Here is a 22843-nt window from a genome sequence, read left to right on the forward strand (position 1 = left end):
GCCTTAATAGTACTCATTACTCATCAGCCTCCTGGTGTGGGAGACCCATTGTAGTTACTGGCCTTGGAAATGATCAAACTTCGGGGATGCTAGTAGTGTCTTCTGCCGGCTGTAGCATCCCCGGCAGCCCCAGGTGGCCCTGGGGAGAGTCCCAGACTTAAACTGCTTCCAGGCACAGGGAGCAAAAGCTTGTAAGACTTTGCCTCCTCAGGTTTGGATTTGGGCTCCCAGTGGTGATCTGCTCCCCCGGACAGAGGGGCGGGGAAGAGCCCGCAACTGCCGCTTGGAAAATTCTTGCTGCGCCATGATCGGCTTGGGCAGGTGGCAGCCGCCTTGTCGATTCACGCACCCTCTGGTATCAAAGTATTTAGTAATAGCCTTTTGCTGCAACTTTTTTCCTGATAATCCTTCTTCTTCTGAACTTTCTTTTTCTTTCTAAATCGAGTTTCTGGGCTTTTATCAACACATGCTCTAACTATTCTTGGTTCCACTGGGGTGCCTTTTTCTCTTATCAATTTACTTTGCACCCCTTTCATATTTTCATCACAAAGACAATACAACATTTCAAGACAAAACAAGACACAAACATACTGCATCAATCTTTTCCATTTTCTTGAAATGGCCATTTTTCCTCTCACCCTATCTGCCTAGGGACGAGCAGATTGCTCCCATCCTATCTATAGACGGGCAGCTTTTTTCGTCACTTACCCCCGAGTGTCCCGGGGCTCCCCATAACGGGCCACCATCTGCCGCAGCCCGGCTGGCTGGGCAAAATATCCGGGGGGTGACGAATGACTTATATACCTTGATACAGCAGGAGTGGAAGCCATTTATTGTAGGATAAGAGCGGTATTTATACATTTTACACAGCTTATCTAATTAGCATAAAATAGATACAGCAGTTAACCAATAAGGAATCTCCACACTTAATGGCTCCCTTTTGTTACTTCACAAACCACTCCCTCTGGCATTTTGCCAGGCGCCATGCAGACTTGTTTACAGACTCTAACATTTCTCTGGCAAAATAACAGGTGCCAATCTGACTTGTTTACAGACCTTAACACTGTGCCTTCCTCATCTACTTGATATCCATTGCTCCCCTCTCCACCTGTGGTAACTCCCTTTCCTCTATACTTGTGTCCCTTTGTCTCCTAGTCTGCCATGTATTGCTCTTTGCCTTGATGTCTGTTCTGAATCCCTGGTAAACCTCATGTCCCTACCTCCTTTGTTCTACCTGGTGCCCCTTTCTCCTTGTCTACCTTTTGTTTCTCCCCAACCCCTGTTGTTCCTGGTGTCCCTGCACTTCTTTATCAGGTGTTCCTGCCTCTCTTCTGTACCTCCTACCCCTGGTCTACTGGGAGACCTTCCTTCTGCTTTCCACCTGGTCAGTCGTGAGTCTTTCCTGCGCTCCAGCTCTTTTGTTAGGGCCAAGATATTTATATATGGTTTGGAGGAAAGTAATTATTCCAGGAAGCAGGGATGAATCATATTCACAGCCTGGGGATGAGAAGGAAGAGAGTGTTGGGTTGCTTCCAGTGAGGGCAGGTTCTTTCTTATCCTTGTTAGAATGGCAGGGATTGCATAGAGCAAAGGCAATAAAGACCAGAGACATATCCTCTGGACACCTGAGGTGCTGGCTGGCCCTGTCCATGTACTACCCACCACCACTCTCTTCTGGAACATCAGGCTGAAGTAATGGCCACTTTCATGAGTTATAATTGACCCCACTCCATAAAGAGGTACCAGTTCCCAGGCAGGTTGTCTGAGTAAATCCAGTGCTACTTTTCCCCTCTGCAGAGCCAGCAAAGCAAAAGCAGACCCTCTGGCTGGGCTGGTTATTCCCCCAATCCTGATCCTGAAACATAAGGCAGAGTTGGAATCAGGAGTATGGAGCCTTGAGTTTCTGGGATTGTTGCAGAGAGAATGCCCAGGCCTCCAGCTAGAGGGATCTGCTATTTGGAGAGCTAGATGCCTTGGAGCCAAACATAGGTAGGTAGGTGACAGGCTGTACCAGACCTTGCTGTGCAAACCATGGTCGCCCACCAGTAGGCTGGTGTGCTGCCATTCCTGCAAATTCTTCCACAGGCCCTCTCCATGGTCATGGTGGGCTCCTTTCAGGACAGAGCTCGAAGCACTGGGCTGGAATTCACCAGGATCAGTGTCCACGAGGTCACCCTCCTTTATCAGCATACCAACAACATAATTTCCTACCTTTGCTACATTTGCCCCATCATGTTCAACTCAATGTATTGACATTGGGACTCCAGCACACTTATACCAAACATGAACACCAAAAGCTGCATTGACCAGCATGATTGTGCTTGGATTCCTCAATGATATGAGGAATGAACTATGGTGAACTATGTGCTGAAAGTTTTATCCTCCAACATTTACCTGTTGAAGCCTTTATCCCCACAGGGTTGGTATCTGGTGATTGGCTTTAGTGCTTAGAGGGTTAGATGAGATCCTGAGGGTGAGGCTTCATGAGGACATTAGTGTTCTTCCTGGAGAAGGAGACAATGCAGAGATTTCAGTCATGTGAGGGCACAGGTAAGCCAGCTGAGCTGTCTTCTCAAGCAAGGAGAATAGAGAGCATTCATGGGACTTTAGGTTAAGTATCCTTTACCTTGGAATCCTGACTCCAGAACTGTGAGAAAGGGATGGCTGTGTTTGTGTCCACATGTTCCATAGAATTGTATGATGGCCCAGGCTGACTAAGACAGTCCACAGACTGTCCTGGGAGCACAGTTATAAACTGGAGCAAAGATGAACATCCCCATCCAGTATCCAAAGACAGCTTCCCCATGAGTGCCACATCACCAGAGGGTCCCAATCAGGAATTCATGACAATGTGTATGGGTATCTACAGAGTTCTGTGTTGGGGCCAATACCCCTAACTCCATTTGTGGTTGTGATGTCCCCTGTGCTGGGAACAATCAGGTCTATGGTGGAAGGTGAAATGATTGGAAAAGGCAGGGAAACAGACAACTTCATTTCCTGGCCCACATTACCCCCAGGAACCTCCTCTGACCTTGAGTCCTCCATGTGATGGTGATGATCATTGGAAACAAAGATTGCCTGCACTCACAGGGCTGTGATAGGCACCGGACATAAGGCATGTTTCATTCCCTGGTCTCAGCTTGTCCCCTCACCCTCAGGACCTTTCGTCCAGTTCCCCTACATCCCAGCCTCCTCTTTCCAACTCATGCTTTTCCTCCTCACAGAGCTCAAGGGGGAGCCTGAGGAGAACACTCAACTCAAGGAAGCAGGAAAGTGCTTCCACATCAGGAGTCTGAGGAAGGTGCCTGCGGACCAGGGTCTTGAAGCGCTGCCAGAGCCAGAAGTTCTCATAGATGCTGTGAGGTCCGCTGGAGTCATCTGTTAGCACCACAGCCAGGAAGGTGGGTAGTGCGCCCTCCCCATATACTGTACCTGGCCATTGGTGCACTTCATTGGGAACATGATTTTAGGTGGAACTGTTTTGTGTAGTGCAAAGATGATTGGTTGTATACTTTTTGGTTTCCCAGAGTCTGTGCCTGTAGGGTATTCATTGGGTATATATGGGCAGTGTGTTTTTTATACAGGTATTTGCCTGGCCCATGTTGTATGTGTATGCTCAATTGTGGGAATACACATGATTATTTAGGATAAATAGGGTATTTTTCTCCAAACATTCATGCAGTAACAGGTGGTTTCTCTGTATGTTTAAGGTGGAGATATCAGATGTTCACCTGTTCAGAAGCCATGTAGTGCATTTTTGTGTGGAGATGTTAATGTGGTTTTGTTTGTGCATTAAGGTTGGAATTCAACTTAGTACCCTGGGGACAGGTGAATTTTGTACACATATTTTTTCTGTGCTTGAGCTGCCAGGAACCAGCTATGGTAGCTGATGCTGTCTGACCTTTCAGTTTGATGTTCAGTGGCATCAGGTCTTAGGTTGAAATTAGTCTTGAGATAGATATACCTCATAAACTAAAAGTCAAAGCTTTCTTACTCCTATATATTGTATATTATTAAGTGTTTACTAACAAACCTCTTGTGTGTGTGTGTGTGCATGCGTGTTTGTTGTGCATGTGTGAGCACAGTTATTAATACCAGGCATTCATGTGAAGTAAACGTATTCAGACAACAATGTGTTCATATCTTGGAGATTGTCCATGTATTGTGAATGGGGCATCAGGGACCCTTTTGGAAAAGTGTTGATTCTGATCATTCTGATCCACTGCACTGTTCCTAACAGGGATAGTTCATTCTTCAGGGGCAAAGAATCCACATGTCTATTGATTTTTGGCTCTTACTCATGCAGGTGGGTTCAGCAGTGTATGCTGCTTAGGCAAGCAGGTTCCTCTGCAACATATGTGTGGTCTAGGAGTCTCAGTTATAAGATAGCTGTGGAGAAAAAAACTTTTAAATAGGCATCATCCATCCAAAACATACCTTATCTGATAGTGATTTGGTAATGGAGTACACAAGCTGAGTTTCTCTCAGTTTGGGGTGTGCCTCCAGAGCCACTGAATTCAGTGGTAGTGGAGTACACAAGCTGAGCTTCTCTCAGTTATGCCCACCTCCTTGCATGGGGTGCTTAGGAAAGGTTATCACTGCAAATGAAAACTCACCTTCAGTATTTTTATTTTTCCACTCAGGGATGTGGTATGTTTGTCTGATAAAACCTCTCACTATGGAGTCTGGAGACTGTTTTGTGATGCAGACCCCAATTGGGGACTCCTGCAGTCAGTGATCTCAGGGGTGCGCAAGATTCCAAGTGTCTTAAGGATTTCTTGGCACTCTCTTTGAGCATGGTAGATGTTGGCAGAATCTGTGCTTTGTTCTGGAAATTATAGAAACATATCTTCTTACGAGACCTTGCCCCCCTCTCCTGGATCTTTCTGGCTCTCAAATTACTTACTGTATAGTTCATCTCCCTCACAACCACTGTTCTTAAAGCACCTATTTGAAATGTGCAGTGCCCCTGTTGGCCTCTACATTATAGATTGTCAGGTGGCACAACACACCTCTTAGAGATAAGAGTTTTCAGCACATTCACTTCAGTCTCTCTCATAAACCCATAGTATCATGTCTAACAACCACCATCCTGTGAGGAGAGCTTGCACCTGCAGCTTGGAAATACAAAACAGGCAGTTCCTTCTGACCTGACACACAGACAGACACTTGCAAAAGGGGCTGGACCACATGGGTCCATTACAATCACCCTTCTATTTTAAGGGAATAGTTTAGAACCACCTATGTGGCAGAAATTGGAGCAAATATTTAAAAAGCCACTAATCATGGTAGGTTGACATGTATATCTGATCATATGTATGGTGCTGCATGATACGAGTTTTCTACCAGATACATCCCTGGCATGACATCACAGAACTGCAAACACGACATCAGAATAAAAGTGCCCTGGGTTTTTCTAGTCCTCCATAGACCACAAGACCTACTGTAGCTGCCCAGAGCTCTTGTGTCTCTGTTTCTCATTTTCTCCCCCAGACCCAACCAGAATAGTGTTGGTGTGTGACTCCAGAGCCACTGAATTTATGACACAGTAAAGTATTGAAAATATTTTTTTTTAATTCTGGGTTTCTGATCTCTTATGAGAAATGACTAGAAAAAGGACTCTGAGTAAAGGTGACTTCTGTCCAGCACCCTGATACTGCTAGCAGGAATTTGCAGTCCATTCATTTCTCTGGGCTGGTTGTGTATTCTAAATTGCACTGCTACAAAACAGTGATGTTGACATATCTCCCAAACTGACTTTTACTTCCTTGTGATAAATACCAAGGTGTCCTATGTCTTGGTGTTGAGGTGGTTATATTCCTAGTTTTCATGAGGAACCTCCACACTGCTGTCCAGAGTAGAAGTTTTTATTTTCAGACTCACAAGCAATGTATGAGAGTGTCTACTTCTTTCTCCATCAACTAATGGGATTGGTAGAATTCTCCTTCTCAGCTCACTAGAGGGGAGGTTTCCTTTTTCCACCCTGTGCAATTTTACTCTAAAACTGCACCAGGATATTTCTCCTGTTGTCATGACACCTAATGGAATCAGGGTCACTCCAGGTGAATTGGACTGGCACTAAATAACTGCACAGACACAGAAAATAATTTTTTGGGAGATCAGGATTATTCCTCAGCCTCAGCTCCCACAAGGGAGACAGAGAAAGGCACAAGAGGCAGGCAAAAGAGAGAAAGCATGCCTGAAACCCACCTATTTATTGGGGAGAAGCCATTCAAAGAATATTCCATCCAAATAAGGCAAGGGGTCAAGTTTAAGTGGGTGGAGTTTTGCATTGTCATGTCTTGGTTAGCAGTTTGGCTGACATTTTGGAAATTCACATTCATCTCAAGTACTGTGTGGGGATCACAGGGAGAGGAAACGAAAAGGCACACAATATATCATAGAGCCCAATCAGGTAGCTATTTCTGACTAGTTTTCCTCATATACTCAAATGTGAATAGCTTACACACATAGCCCATGAATGATTCACAACATCCCATGAGTTTATTTACTATTCTAAAAACCAAAATTTTGGGTTTCATTTCATCTGAGGCTCCCTACAGTGTTTTCCCACAGCTGCTCTTTTTCATCCAGAAAGCACACACCAGTCAATATGACTCAAGCTCTGAAAATTGGGAAGTGCTGTATATATTTGGGCTACCATCTTTCTTCATTGATGTACTTTTTAGTTCTCTCTCAGAGGAACATGTTGTTTGCTCTACCCAGATTGTGTGTGCTGCTTTGTAACAGTAAGATAGAAAAATTTCTTCATCCTACTTTGTCATTTTATTAAACTCGATTTTTTTCTCGGTGAAACATTTACTAAAAGGTTTTTAGATCCTGTGAGACTGTGATGACCAAAATGAGTCAAGTCCAACAGTGTCTCATTTCTTCTCAACATCATATGATTCCAACTCTCTCATCACACCAAGCCACATATTTTAACAATAAAAATTCCATAAGTCCATTTTTAAAATTGTGTAATGCAACATAATATTACGTATTTTTCTCAAGACTGTTCTAATTAAGTATTTAATGCATTGTTTGTGGTGGGGGTGTGAGATATGGTTGGTTACACAATTAGAGTACATACATTACTGTTATTGTATTGTCAGGGAATGCCATCTCTATGACTTCCATCCTGCTTTTACCAAGTCATGAGCCATAGGAAGATAAAGAGCTCAGCTTCATCTGGAGCACAGATGCTAGGTTCTCCTGTGGAAAGTGTGACTGTTCAAATCTGTACTTGTCTATGTTTTAATTAGCTGCTTTCAAGATCATAATTTTGGTGATGCCTGAAAGAGCGATGATGAAGTATGCATGCAGCACATTGGGTGATTCATTTTGCAAATATTCTCTGAGGGTGGTCTATACATGCGCATTTCTCACTCATACAGAGAAAAACATCATACAGCAAAAGAGAAAGCAGACGGACATGCCCATGGTAAGAACTGCATACTCTATTCAGTTCTTTGAAGAGAATATTGATTTCTAACATGAGCACTGGTATATTCTAATACTTGGAAAAATGAACCTAGTAAACATGTAGTAATGAAAAAGCAAGAAAGATAATAAGTTGTCTTCTTTTAGACCAAAAGTCCAGCCACAGGTTATAGTAGGAGTGTCCCTATTAGTTTCTTTACAAGACATGCATACATGACAGGAGACTTGGAAATTGTGAAGTGGAGAGGAGAAGGGAGAAAATAATCATTATGAAAGGCAGAGAGAGTGAGTACAGTAAGTAAAGAAAAAAGAAGACGTGGAGGCAGAGAAATTTCATTCATGTATCAAGGAAAAGAGCAGCCTATTCAAAAAGTGGAAAGAAATGGGAGTTTCCAGTTGTGCACATGACTCAAGGTGTGAATATATTTTCTCACCACTCATTCCTGTCTTAGTTGTCATTAGAAAGGAATTGACAAGTGAAGAATTAATCATGCAGAAAGAAAGTTTTTTTTTAACTGAAATGTTCATGAATCCATGTGTCCAGACATACGTTTATATAAAAAATCATAATTAAAACAAATTTAGAAAGTTTAAAAATAAGTAATATCATAGATGTTATTGCTACTACCTGGGATGATGCACAGAGGGCAGACACAGCAGGATGGAAAGTGGAAAAGTGTGCAAAAGTGTGCAAATGATTATGGACTGATACCTAAATCCATAGGTTTCTAAACTGTACTTTGGACAATTTGGAGAGGAGAAGAGGAATAAACTTTGAGAAAATGCATACATGTCAGGAGAGTTGGAAATTGTGAAGTGGAGAAGAGAAGGGAGAAAATAAGCATTATGAAAGGCAGAGAGAGTAAGTACAGTAAGTAAATAAATACAGCAAGTATATGAATAAGAAAGAACTTCTCATCCTCCAGGTTTGGGAACAGCATCGGGTAGAAATCTATCTCTATTATTGGAAGGCACTTGAAGGCAAGAAAATGAGAAGCAGACCAAGTTCAGACCCAAACTATCAAACTCTAATAGATTATCTGTTGGGAACCCTATTGAAAATGCACGTTCTGACCTCGCTGGTCTGTGCATCCATGTTTCCTTATGGCCGAAGGTGATTCCAATCATCACTATCTGCAGGCTACCATGTAAAGAGGTCAGGAAAGGATTTTCCTGTAGCAAAACTAAGTGCAGAGCCACTGGAACATCAAGTATAATCAAGTGATTGCATACAATTTGTTTTTATTCTGATCTTGTCTCTTGAAGAATGAGAAGGACTCAAAGTACAGAATTTAGTTTTCTTAGGTCTAGTCCCTAAATAGGGAATTAAGAAGGATTGGGGATAATCTATAATCTGTCAAATGGAAAGAATCAAGACCAGAGATCAAGATGTTGCTTTTGAAAATTCCCAGGGAAGGAGAAAGGAACAAAAGAAACTAGCAGGGTAATTAATCTTGGAGGAAAGAATGGGGAAACTAAGAGCATGCAATTTAGGGGCTATCAGTATATCTAGCTTCCCAAAATATGTGAGAGACTATAACTCATCCATCATTTGAATCATGAGGGGCTGGTAGGTTGGGGACAAATTGCAGCCATGACCATCTCCTCTGTACCTACCAGACATACTGCTTGCTGTGGCTTCAACTTGAGTCATTCTGAGGAGAAAAATTACATTTCAGAATCATTGGTTGTTTTTGAAGACAACTACTTCTTTCTCTTTCTCTCTGTTCTCTCTCCTTTCTCCTGTTCTTTCTTTTGCTTTTTTTCTTTCATCCTTCCTTTCTTTTGTATTTGCTTGAAAATAAAGTCATGGCTCTGGGCATTCTGGAAATTTACTTCATTAATGAGCTACATCTCATCCTTCAAAAGCTAATTATAATTTTGTGATAGTTCAGGCCTTTCATGAATACACTTAAAACACTGTCAAGTTACACTGAACCAAACTCATTTGTAAACAGAAAACTTTATACAGTTTATTCTTTGAACATCCAAACTCTTGGTCATATTTGTGTGTGTGTGTGTGTGTGTGAGTGTGTAATAAATTATTATTGATATCTGATAAAGCTATGCCCGTCCATTTCACCTTTTCCTTTTGGATTGCCATGTCTCAAAAATTTACACCAATCAAACCTTATTTCTTAGATGTAAGACCCCCTTATTTCTTAGATGTAAGACCTATCTGTTCTCATTTGAGGGGATCACAAAACTCTAATCCAGTTATACCAGAGAATACAGGAAAAGAGGATGCCCAAGAGGAACCAGCATCTCATCTGTGAAAACAATAGGGGTGTAGCTGTCAGTGTCAAAGTATGTATTTCAGCTGACTGATTTAAATATTTCTCTTTGTTGAGAAATGAACCTGACCTTCCCCTGGAATCTGAACACAGATTTAGCCTTACTAAACAAAAATGGAAGGACAAATGGAATAAATGTATACAAACTTAAAATTATAGGGATTAAATCCTTCCAATTGTTTTCTACTAAGATATGTACTATGGCTTGTTTTTGTTTTTACTTTGCCTCTGCCACTGAATCTTTCGGGACCCTTCTTTGCTTCTCTGATGGAATATTGCTGAGCTTTCCATCAGTCTGCATCTTTGCATTGGTATATGTACCCTTGTTTGTTTTATTTATGGTCATTGGACACATAGTCTCAGATTTGTAAAATGAACAGCATGTTTCACAAAACCTATTCACTAAGTTCCTTTATTTACTTTCAGTCACATGATTGTTGTTAGCCAAAACCAGCCAGCACAGAAACCCAGAAAATAGAGCAGTTTTGTGCACAGCTAACCATGGGCCTCAGCTCTATGTTGAGACATCAGTAATATAGGAGTTGTTTTGTCCTCTTCACCTTTGAGAATATATCCTCTTTGTGTTTCAGCCTCACGGGACTCATCTGCTCACACAAAGGTAATTAAAGTTCTATATTTCTACTAAATTATAAATTTTGTAGTGAATGAAGTATACATTCTTATGTACTATATTCTTTCCAAGCATACTGAGCCCACTATCACAGTGCCCCTTCCATGGAAAGGACTAGGCAAGGTAAAAGAAAAGATAGTCAAATCAGGTAAGTTTTGCATTACAACATTCTGGGGAAATACTATGTTAAAACAATTGAAATGCTAGCAGCTTTCCCACATGTAAGGTTGTTTTCCCAGTGATGTGGGAGGATTTGCCCCACAATGTCAGTCATTAGTCACAGCAAATTATCTCTTTTCTGTGTTTCTGGGAACATCCGCTCCATTCTGAACTTCTTCTCCTCCATTTTATACTGTTACATTTTCCCTGTTTCCAGCATTTGGAGTGATCTAGCTACCATGAAAATGTCACCGTAAGCCTCTCTTTAGAGTGTGAAAGACCAACCTTTTTAAATTTTTAGAAATTTTTCCTAATAAGAGCTGTGCCTCATTCTGAATCTTTATGCCTTTCCCCTACATCCACTGTCCTCTGGCATTAGTCCTCACCAATTCTTTATTAAGACAAATACTGACCTACAGCATTTCATATTCTTACTATCTCCTGCTCTCTGGATAGTCACCTCTCACCCGTCTCTGTGAGAGGTGAGTAGCCAGAAAAACCACCATTCCTGGCACCTTTTCCCTGCCTTCTTAGGTCCCAGTGCACTTTAGCTTGTTACATTGGCTGTCAGACACATAGGTTCTCCTTTGCCCTTCTCCCACAAGTCCCGTGGGTATAGTCTAATCTGTATCAGTTTCTACCACATTTCATCAGGCACAACTTAGGTCACTTGAAAGGCACTGTCATGATCCATGTGTGTGTGTGTGTGTGTGTGTGTGTGTGTGTATTGTTTAGAGAAAATGAACCAAAGAAACTACTGTGGCACTCTTGCCCGAGAATGGCTACAGCCTCAGCACTTCCATCACCCACTGAGAGAACAGCATGCTTTTTAAGCACCAGTGCATAGTGCAGTCTTTTTGACAGATAAGTTTAGGCAGTATTTTTTAATCTCAGGTTTCTCCTTAACAGGACATACCATGGCACAACTTAGAATGCAACTTTTTCTCCTCTCCCTCCCTTGGTCAGAGGCAGACCTGCTTTGTTGTTTAAATGCAGATTGTGAGCTTTCTTTGTTCATGATACAGATTTCTGGATCCCTAAGACCTTCTGAGTATCCAGAATTTCTAGGGATTTGAATGAATTCCCTCTTTCACTCACCTTTCTAAGAAGCTCTTCACCCACTTTTTTCATCTCTATGTGATGGTGCAGCTTAGAATGCAGCTTACTCTATGCCAACATTTTCCCAGAATTAGCCCTTCTTTCCATATAGATTTTGAATTTTGTTTCTGAGCAAATTTCATTGATCATGAGTAGATGAATATTGGCAATATGGTGTGCATTGAACCCGGTATCCTGTCATGCCTCTACAAGGAGTGGGTTGATGATTTGAATAAGAAAAATACTCCCTGAAGAACTCAGTGTTTGTTGGGTGCAAATGGGTACATCTTTATTCACAGCATCTTGGAAGACCAAGGCTGAAGAATGGCTGTGTTCATTCCAGTCAGAGGACTCCGAATGCCAATTAAAACAGCCATGGGATAGAAATAAGGAGTAGAGAATTTGACAAGAATGCACAAGTCCCTAGGTCCACTCCCAAGGTGCATACACAAAGAAAGAAAAACTATGGAAAGATAAAACCAGTAATTACTCACCTAACATTAAACTTAATTGGAAAGCATATTTGGGAATATTAAGTTGTATTGGTGTTACAATTACTTTTTTGTATTTGGATTGATATACCCTCTTTCTGACTCAGTTCTAAGGAATGTGAGTAAATGTATTCATTTGTCAGCAGGGACCCATTTTGACATAACTTCAGAGGAAGAGTACAAAAGTTTTGATGATGCTCAACATAACCAGCCTCAGGTATGTCAACATGTAAAGCATTTCTTCCTGGTTTCCCCTGTTTTTTCTTGCTTGAAGAAAGTAAAGGAAGCCAAATTAAAATACATTTTATATAGTCTTTCAGAGTTTAGGCATTATAATGTACTATTCATGTCTACACTCCACTGGTTAGAGTCTGAAAGTAGCATTAGAAATCATGTCAACTAAAATTTATTTTGTCATGGAGGCAAAATGATTCTAAATGTCACTTGTGCTTCCACGTGAATAAACTTTTAAAAATAAAAAGTTGAGACTAAATTTGAGAATAAAGAATAACCACCTGGATTATGAATGGTATAAGTGTAATGTCCATTGAATACATTCATGTGATGTGATTGTTGCCAAAGGGCTCAAAATTCTAATGAAAATCACTAGTTATCCACTCCAAGTTGAACGATTTTTTTTCTGTGGTGACCCTTTTATTTTGTTTCTCATCCTTGCAGAAAAATCAGTCAATATGTTGAATATTTTTATCAAAATCTCTTTAGTTTGTTAAAGAAATGTATTTGGGTACAATAATGAGGGTATGATTGAATTTGGAGATGCCATCTCACCTTGTTTTCTCATGATGCCAGCATTCCCAGGGCAAGGTTTAGGTAGCATACATCTAGATGTATTTCACTTGGCTGGCATGTGCAAGACCTTGGATGTGCAGCTTTCCCTTTGGGATGTGTCCTGGGCAGGGGCCCTATTCTAGTGTCAGATCCCCAACAGAACACCCAAGTCTCATATTTTAAAACTAAAACTTTGTCAGTCGAGATTTAAAATGTGTAATCCCATTTAGTATCAAGCATATTCTTCAAAACTCTTTTAAATAAAACTTGAAAACCTTCTCACATTTGATGAAGAATGTGAAGTCGGGTGAGTTACAATGAATATCATTCCTCCTGTGCTTTGGAGTGTATACACATTTGTTAGCATGTGGTCAGGGAATGCCTTTTTTGTGACATCCATCCTGCTTTTGCCAAATCAGGAACCATAGGAAGATCAAGAGTTCAGCTTCATCTGAAGCACAAATGCCAGCTTCCCCTGTGGAAAGCATGACTGTTTAGTCTGCACTTGTCTACATTTTAGTTAGCTGCTTTTAAGATCAATATTTGGGTGATGTCTGAAAGAGTGCTCGTGAAGTCTTCATGCAGCTCATTGGGTGATTTATTGTGCAGCTATTCTCTGAAGGTGGTCTATAGATGTGCATTTATCACTCATCGACAGAGAAACATCATACAGCAAAAGAGAAAGCAGACAGATATGCTCATGGTAAGAACTGCATACTGTTCTTTGGACAGAATATTGATTTCTAACATGATCACTGGTATATTCTAATACTTGGGAAAATGAACCTAGTAAACATGTAGTAATGAAAAAGAAAGAAAGATAATGAGTTGTCTTATTGAAGACCAAAAGTCTGGTTGCAGGTTATAGTGGGAGTGTCCCTCTTAGTTTCTATACAAGACATGCGTACATGATAAGGGAGTTGGCAACGATGAAGTGGAGAGGAGAAAAAGGAATAAACATTGAGAAAGGAAGAGAGAGTGAGTACAGTAAGTAAATGAAGGAAAAAGAAGCTGTGAAGGCAGAGAAATTTCAGTCATGTACCTGAAGGAAAAGTCCAGTGTATTGAAAATATGGAAGGAATATATGCGTTTCCCTTATGAACATGACTGAAGGTATGAGTGAATTTTGTGTGTTTTGGTTTTGTGTTTTTTCAGGTAGGAACTGAATCAGTACCTATTAATCTATCTGGGATAGACACTGATTGCATAAGATTCTCACTACAAAATATTTTGTTGGAAAGAATACTGTTCTTTACCCTCTACATTCTTTCTATTGATTTCTCAGTGTATTCTCATCTTCCTCAGGGAATCCTTTCTGTAGATCAGTTTCCTTTATTACATCACAAAACTCTTTTTAATATCATCTTTCTGAGTTTATGTTTGTCTTCTCCAATAGACTTTAAGCTAAGGAATAGAAAGAGGTCCCATCTACTTTATCTGCAGAGTACAGCAGAATGTGTCACATGTTGTAGGCACTCATTGGTTTAGTGTATGAATAATGCATGTGAAATATACAGCATTAATATATGTAATTACTCATATATTTTGGTTCTTCTTTCCTTTCTTTCTGACAGAGTCTGTTAGCCTGTTGAAATCCCAGAAAGCAGTTCTATCACTTCAAAGAATAATAATAAAGCTTAAAAAAAGTCACTGCTCACAGTGTTCACTACATGTTAAAAAAAAATCACACCTGGAAAATGAGATGCACGAGCTAAAAAGGAGGGTATCAAAGTTTAAGCAAGAAAATGCAGAATTGAAATAACAACTCCACAATTTGAGGTATTATATCCTAGATTGAAAGAAGGGGTGGAACCCTTTCCTTTATTACAGTCAAAATAGAAGGATAATTTTTTTAACTGCTGACCTGTTAGCATTTTCAAGGGAGAAAAATTGAATAAAATATAAAATTCTTACAAATAAGATAACATATTATTAAATGTGATTATTCTAAAAATTAAATGAATATTTTTCCCTGACAAAATTTTAATGGCTACATGAAACCCCATCTGCTAGAAATCTGTTTGTTTTACAAACAAAATTTGAAGTTGCTATTTGTTTATATTTTAAGTTATTTTATTAAAATTAACATTTCAAGAAATATCATTTAGAAAAAAATCATTTTCCCCTCAGATGCTATGGCATGTGCCTATAATTCCAGCAGCTAGGGAGACAGAAGCAGGAGGACCAAAAGTTCAAAGCAAGACTAGCAACTTATCAAGATCCTAAGCAAATTAGTGAGACCCTGTCTCAAAATTTAAAAAAAAAAAAGAAGAAAGAAAAGAAAAGAAAAAGACCTTGGAATGTAGCTTAGTTGTTTAGCTCTTGTGAGTTCAATCTCTGGTATCAAAGGTGGGAGTGAGAACAAAAGAAAAGGAAAGAAAAAATTATTTTCTATATATTTCTTTACTTTTAAAAAATATTTTAATATAGAGTTATTTGGTTAAAGTAGGGGAACTTTAAAAAAGATATTTGATCAAAGTTTCTCAATTGCTCTCAGGAAAGTTTGTATTCCACCAATGGATCATTTTTTACTGCCCTGAAACATGTTTTTATACATTTATACTTTTTCTTCTAATGCTTGGGATCAACCCCAGGATTTTGTGTGACTAGTATAATGTGCTAGTGCTCAGCCAGACCCTCAGCTATACTTTTTTTTTTTATTGGTTGTTCACAAGATTACAAAGCTCATGACATATCATCTTTCATAAATTTGATTCAAGTGGATTATGAACTCCCATTTTTACCCCAAATACAAGTTGCAGAATCACCTCGGTTACACATCCACATTTTTACATAATACCATATTAATGACTGTTGTATTCTGTTACCTTTCTTAACCCCTACTATCCCCCCTCCCCTTCCCTCTCATTTTTCCTCCTACCCCATCTGCTGTTGCTTAATTCTCTCCCTTGTTTTTTTTTCCCCTTTCCCCTCACAAACTCTTATATGTAATTTTGTGTAACAATGAGGGTCTCCTTCCATTTCCATACAGCTTCCCTTCTCTCTCCCTTTCTCTCCCCCCACTCGTCTCTTTTTAATGTTAATCTTTTCCTCATGCTCTTCTTCCCTGTTCTGTTCTTAGTTGCTCTCTTTATATCAGAGAAGACATTTGGCATTTGTTTTTTAAGGATTGGCTAGCTTCACTTAGCATAATCTGTTCTAATGCCATCCATTTCCCTGCAAAATCCATGATTTTGTCATTTTTTTAGTGCTGCGTAATACTCCATTGTGTATAAATGCCACATTTTTTTATCCATTCATCTATTGAAGGGCATCTAGGTTGATTCCAGAGTCTAGCTATTGTGAATTGTGCTGCTATGATCATTGATGTGGCAGTATCCCTATAGTATGCTCTTTTAAGGTTCTCAGGGAATAGACCGAGAAGGGCGATAGTTGGGTCAAATGGTAGTTCCATTCCCAGCTTTCCCAGGAATCTCCATACTGCTTTCCATATTTGCCTCACCAATTTGCAGTCCCACCAGCAATGTACAAGTGTACCCTTTTCCCCACATCCTCGCCAGCACTTATTGTTGTTTGACTTCGTAATGGCTGCCAATCTTACTGGAGTGAGATGGTATCTTAGGGTGGTTTTGATTTGCATTTCTCTGACTGCTAGAGATGGTGAGCATTTTTTCATGTACTTGTTGATTGATTGTATGTCTTCCTCTGAGAAGTGTCTGTTCAGGTCCTTGGCCCATTTGTTGATAGGGTTATTTGTTATCTTATTGTTTAATCTACACTTTTATCATTAATATTCATTTAAAATGAAATGGAAATTGATTCTTTGTTATTTTATTCAAATTTACTCTCATTCATAAATCAAATTTGTTCAGAATTCTATATTTAAAGACATAAACTTTTTTATTCTTTTTAGGTTTATATGACAGTAGAGTATATATTGACATAAAGTTATTCTTGTTGTAGCTAATATTCCACTGTGCATATATCATATTTCCTTTATCTATTTATCTGTTGAAAAGCATTACTATTTATTATTGGATTAAATATTAGATACTCTCTTGTTATAAAGTGGATTTTACTTTGTTTGTAAAATACATAATGATCAACAAGGTAAGTTGAAAGTGTTACCATAAAAGAAACGTAATAACAGGTATTAGATTTCTTGTCCCATTTTGGGGTTATATTAATACAAGATATATATGTTGAAAGAAGAATTCTGAATATGCTGTTATATTGTAAGTCAATTCTAGGTGTACCTGACATACTTTATGAAGATAAATCATATTACTACTTAATTCATAAATTTGTATATAAACAATAAGTCTTTAAAACTTATTTGACTTGAAATTATCTTTTTAACTGGGGAGGATCTATGATAGTGTAAAAAAAGATAACTTTGAAGTTGTCAATTTACCAAATCATTTCAAAATTCTTTTTTGTGGTATCTAAAAGATACTAGTAACAGAAACTTACCAAATAACAAATAGTCTTTTTTATTATTGCCTTTCAATTATGTATGCTTTTGGGGAAGAATAAAGGAGATATTAAAAATGTGTGACTAGAAAGGAAAAACTTCAGAGAACATCAGGTTTTTATTAGGATACTAAATCAGCATACAGAGAGCCAGAACATAAAAGACTTTTTGTTTTCTAGCAAAAATCATTTGAAAGATAACTATATTTAACTTTAGATGTACCTTAAAAGAAAAAGAGGCTAAGAGAAAAAAAATGAAGATATAGTATATGAAAAAATTAAGGACCCATTAAAAGAAAAAGAAACTGAATATAACAAAGAAAATAAAGTGAGAAAGCAACCTGAAATCTCTGTTTGCACAATACATACAGAATTGGAGACTGCAAGAAATAAGTTTAATTAGGTAAATAAGCCTTCAGTAAAGTTTCAATTTTTACTTTATTTCTTTGGCATTATTTATAAAATTCCTTTAACTTACTGTATGCAGCCATGTTTCAGTTAATCATGGTAATGGGATCTGAGGAATGTGCTGTTTGGCAATTTTACTTATATGCAGTCATCATGTGTGTGCACTTCCACACACTTCAGACATCTCCCACAATGCCAGGAAATGCAGACTTCCAGCACCTCCATTTACATGCAGTCTGCTGTCTCCCAAAGCATTGGTATGTGGAATGTGAACTATTATTTGTGTTTAAAATACAGTGTTATCTTACTCTAAAATTAAATAATGACATCTATGGCAAAACTAGTTACTACAAATCTTAGCACCTAGTATCTACATCTGTTTAGTATTTGTTTCCTTAATGAAGAAGTCGAATTTGATCACTGATGTAAGTACAAATTTAAGGCTTTTTTTATGTGCACAAACAGACTAAATAGTTATGAAACTAGTTAAGACATTTTTTTAAAGTTTTTCACAATCACATTTCTACCTGTATTTAAGAAATATTTTCACTCAGCCAAATTTATCTGTCATTTTTGCAGTTGAAATGTAAGACATTTACTTATAAAGAATAAATCTACTCTTCAATTTTTTTTTAAGGTACCACTCTAAATTAAGCTTTTGGAGTTCCTACCATCGGCTGATATGTGACCAAAACCTTGCTGAAATAAATTTGAGGATTTTAGCAGAGCAAAATGAAACCCACAATTTCTGTGAGAGCAGAATGCCAGAATTTACAATATGGAACTTCAGTAAAATGTCTTTGCAAACAAAAAGAGATAGACATGTTCAAAAGAAATAATTTCCTCTGTTTTCAAATGAGTGAGTGAGTGTGTGTGTGTGTGTGTGTGTGTGTGTGTGTGTAACATATTTTAAACAGTAATTCTCTCCATCATGGAAAAGTATAGAAGGTTTTAAATCCATATATTTATAACTATACTATACATATTTTGGGGGTGATGCTGGAAAGTTTTGTCTTATTGAATTAAGTAATGATCTTAATTCAACTCTATTTTAATCTGCTGCAGTCCCATGATGACTTTCAGAGTAGCCTCATCAAAAGAAAAGACTTTAAATATTTTACATAAGAATAGATGATTTTTCTATGATTCTAAAACCCTTGCTTCTAATAGTAGATCTTCTAGTTTGGGGGGAAGTGATTTCACTCCCTTGTTGTGTTCATGTGTGTTATTCCTCCCACTGTTAAGTAAGGAGGAAAAGTGTTGCCAGCAAAGACCCTGGTTTTGAATATCATTTTCTCACTTTTGAGAAGAGAAACAACCAAATAATCTGCTATTTCAGTATAAAACACCTTTGGAAACAATGGCATACTATAATATGTTCTCAGAAATAAGTTACTAGTAAGTATTTATTCCTAATCAATAAGCTCAGTTTATTTCCCCTATTATATATTTACTCATGTTTCAAACTTCACTGAGATAAAACAAATGCCACTGAGTAGCAATCTCAGGATTTTGTGAGTATAGCCTTGCACATTTTGCCTTATTTACCATTCATATTGTGAAATGCAAGCCGCCTTTGATGTTTATTCATTCACAGGACAGAAATAACCGGCTTGGTGGATAAGCACTAGAAGCACAGGCAAAAGACTTGGAGAAAATCTTGCAACTTGCCTGTTTTTAGCCTTGCCCTCCTTTTCAGAATAGTGATACATTGTTCATTGATATCCATACATGTGATTAGTGCCATTTCTAGATATATCATTTAGCAATAGATGCAATTATCATACCTAGATACAGAATGTTAGAAAAAAGCATATGTGAAGAATATATTCAGTAAAAGACCACGTTCCTCTTCCCTAATCTCCCTCCTCTTTGCCCAAATTTTCTCCATTTTTTCTAATGTCTCTTCTCTCCTCACTATGGATCTACATCCACATATCAGAGAGAACATTTGGCCTTTGGTTTGGGGGGGTTGACTTACTTCACTTAGCATGATATTCTTCAACTACATCCATTTTTCTGCAAATGCCATAATTTTATTCTCTTTTAATGCTGAGTAATATTCCATTGTGTATATATAGCACAGTTTCTTTGTCCATTCATCTATTGAAGAACATCTAGATTGCTTCCACAGTTTAGCTATTGTGAATTGAGATGCTATGAACATTGATGTAGCTGAAATATTATAGTATACTTATTTTAAATCCTTTGTATATAAACTAAGGAGTGGGAGTGCTGAGTCAAATGGTGGTTCCATTCCAAGTTTTCTAAGAAATATCTATATTGCTTTAAAGTGTAGATAAAAGAATAGATAAAATTGGTTGCACCAATTTTCAGTCTCACCAACAATGTATGAGTGTGCCTTTTCCCCTATATTCTTACCAATATTTATTGTTTTCTGTGTTTTTGATAACTGTCATTCTGGGTAGTGTTTATTTACATTTCTCTAATGTGATTCCAATTAAAATTTCAATGTCATTCTTTATAGAAGTAGAAAAAGAAGTCATGAAATTTGTTTGGAAAAAATAAGAGACAGAGAATAGTCAAAACAATTTTTAGTATGAAGAGTTAAGCAGGAGGCATCACAATACCACAACTATACTACAAAGCAATAGTAACAAAATAACATGGTATTGGCACCAAAATAGACATGTAGACCAATAGTACAGAATAGAAGTCAGAGACAAACTCTCATAAATAGTTATCTCATACTAAACAAAGGCGCCAAAAACATACATTCGACTATTTCTCTTAAATAGTTTTCATTGCCAACTTGTTCTTGAAGCAAATGGCAGAATGCAGAATGTCTACTTTCTTACTACTAAGCAATTCATTTAAAAAATATACCTAAGTATTTTATCTCTCACCCTTTTTGTTTTTTAAATAGGATCTCTTAAGTGCTGAAGATAAACCTCAACCCTTCTTTTTTTTTTTGAGAGAGAGAGAGATCTTTTTTAACATTTATTTTTTTAGTTTTCGGCAGACACAACATGTTTGTTTGTATGTGGTGCTGAGTATCAAACCTGGGCCATACGCATGCCAGGCCAGTGCGCTACCGCTTGAGCCACATCCCCAGCCCTATCTCTCACCCTTATTTCCACCTTTATGTCCTGGTGAAAGATATCAGTAGAGGTTCATTTGCAATATGTTATGCCCACTTTCTGATTGATAGCACATAAGGAATTTTTAAGCTTTTAATTCAAAAAAAGATATATATTCCAAAATATGAACAGTTCATTTTATATCCAGTCTTTGACCAGTTCTGATGTAGGTGTAAAATACATTAGCCTGTTTTATGGCTTTGATATGACATGTGCCTCATATCTTTTATGTTAAAGCTGGGATATTCAGAGATGAAATGATTCCATTGTGATAGGTGTAACTTGATCAGTCCACCCCAGTTTGAATGCACAGTAGGCAGATGTGGTGTGGTTGGGGGAGGCAGGTCACTGGGAAATGTGCATTAGAATGAGGCATCTTCCCTGTGGCCTCTTCTGGCCTTCCAAGTCTCTCTGCTTCCTGACTGTTTTCAAGGGAGCAGATTCCTTCACTATGTCATCTCCCCATGATGTCACCTTGGGCCCAGAGTAATGCAGTTACTCATCTATGAACTGAGACCTCTGGTACCATGAACCCAGATAATCCTTACCTTCTCTAGATGGTTGTTATTCTGTGTCTTGATCACAGCAATACAAATCTGGGGGGGAAAAAGCAGCCTGCATATGATTTGAGACACTTTGTCCTTTGTAGATCATGAGGTTCTGCATGACATCCCTCTAAGGACTAGGCCTCTGGCTATTCTCTAATGAGAAGTGAGGATAAGCGATTGCTGTTAAACTTTGAAACCCTATTGGTATCACTTAGTACTAGAACAACATTCTGCTGAAGTTCTCAAGACTTCACTTAGTACTACAACAACATTCTGCTGAAGTTCTCAAGACTTGACTTTTCCTGGGTCCCTTTTTCTGGTTTCCCAGCTTGCAAAAAGATGTGTGTGTGTGACTGTGTGTGTGTGTGTGTGTGTGTGTACACATACACACAAAAGAAAATAAAATGTCAACATTCATTTAAAAAATTGAAATCCAAAATATACCTTTATATTTTAAATTTTCATGTGGATAGATATAGAAATATACATGTGTGTGTTTGTACATATATATCACTTGAATTACTTTTACTATGCATCAAACAATAATTCTCAAAGACTGTATAAAACAAATTGAAATTGTAGATTTAAACACAAATTTCAACAGTGGCAAATGATTTACCATAAAGTCTGCTTTATGTTGTATTGTCTTTCTAATCTTATTGATTAAGTTGTTAAATTATGTGGAATGTATTTCTTATGTATCTACTTTTATGATTCTGTGTTAGTTATGTCTCTTGAAGAAAATATCAGTGTTTGTATTTTCAAAAATGTTTTGCCTTTGGCAAATGAGTGTTGTCTCACATCTTGCATATGATATTGGATGTAATGGAAAACATTGTTAAACAAATATTTTCATTATGACTCCTGTTCTATTTAATTTTCTACAGTTGATTTCTGTTGTTATTTCCAAGATGATAATTTTATCTTTTCAAAAAAATGATCAGAACATGCACTCATTTAAAGCCTTCACTGTCCACCTTGACATTATATGAAATGGGATAGTAATATTTTGCTGTAACTAATTTTTAATAACTGATATGTATTTTAAGGGGTTTTATTTACAAGTTAGCATGCAATCCTCAGTGAAATTTTACAAACCAGGCACCCACCACTGCATGCAATTCCTGCATAGAAAAACAATATCTTTAGCCTGAAATGCTTTATTGTCTCTCTAAAAACAGCCCCAAGACTATTGTGAGTTGTGCTGCTGTAAACATGCCAATCCCCAAAACTAAAACCACAAATGTTTTCTCTGATAACTGGATGCTAGTTCATAATAGGGGGGCAGCATGAAATGAGTGGAAGATTTTTAGTTTGGGAAAAGGGGAGGGAGGGGAGGAGAGGGGGCATGGAGATAGGAAAAATGGTGGAATGAGATGAACATTATCATCCTAGGTACAGATATGATTGCACAAATAGTTTGATCTATTGTGTGTACAATCATAGA

Source organism: Callospermophilus lateralis, assembly GCF_048772815.1.
Source record: "Callospermophilus lateralis isolate mCalLat2 chromosome 17 unlocalized genomic scaffold, mCalLat2.hap1 SUPER_17_unloc_2, whole genome shotgun sequence".
Lineage (NCBI taxonomy): Eukaryota > Metazoa > Chordata > Mammalia > Rodentia > Sciuridae > Callospermophilus > Callospermophilus lateralis.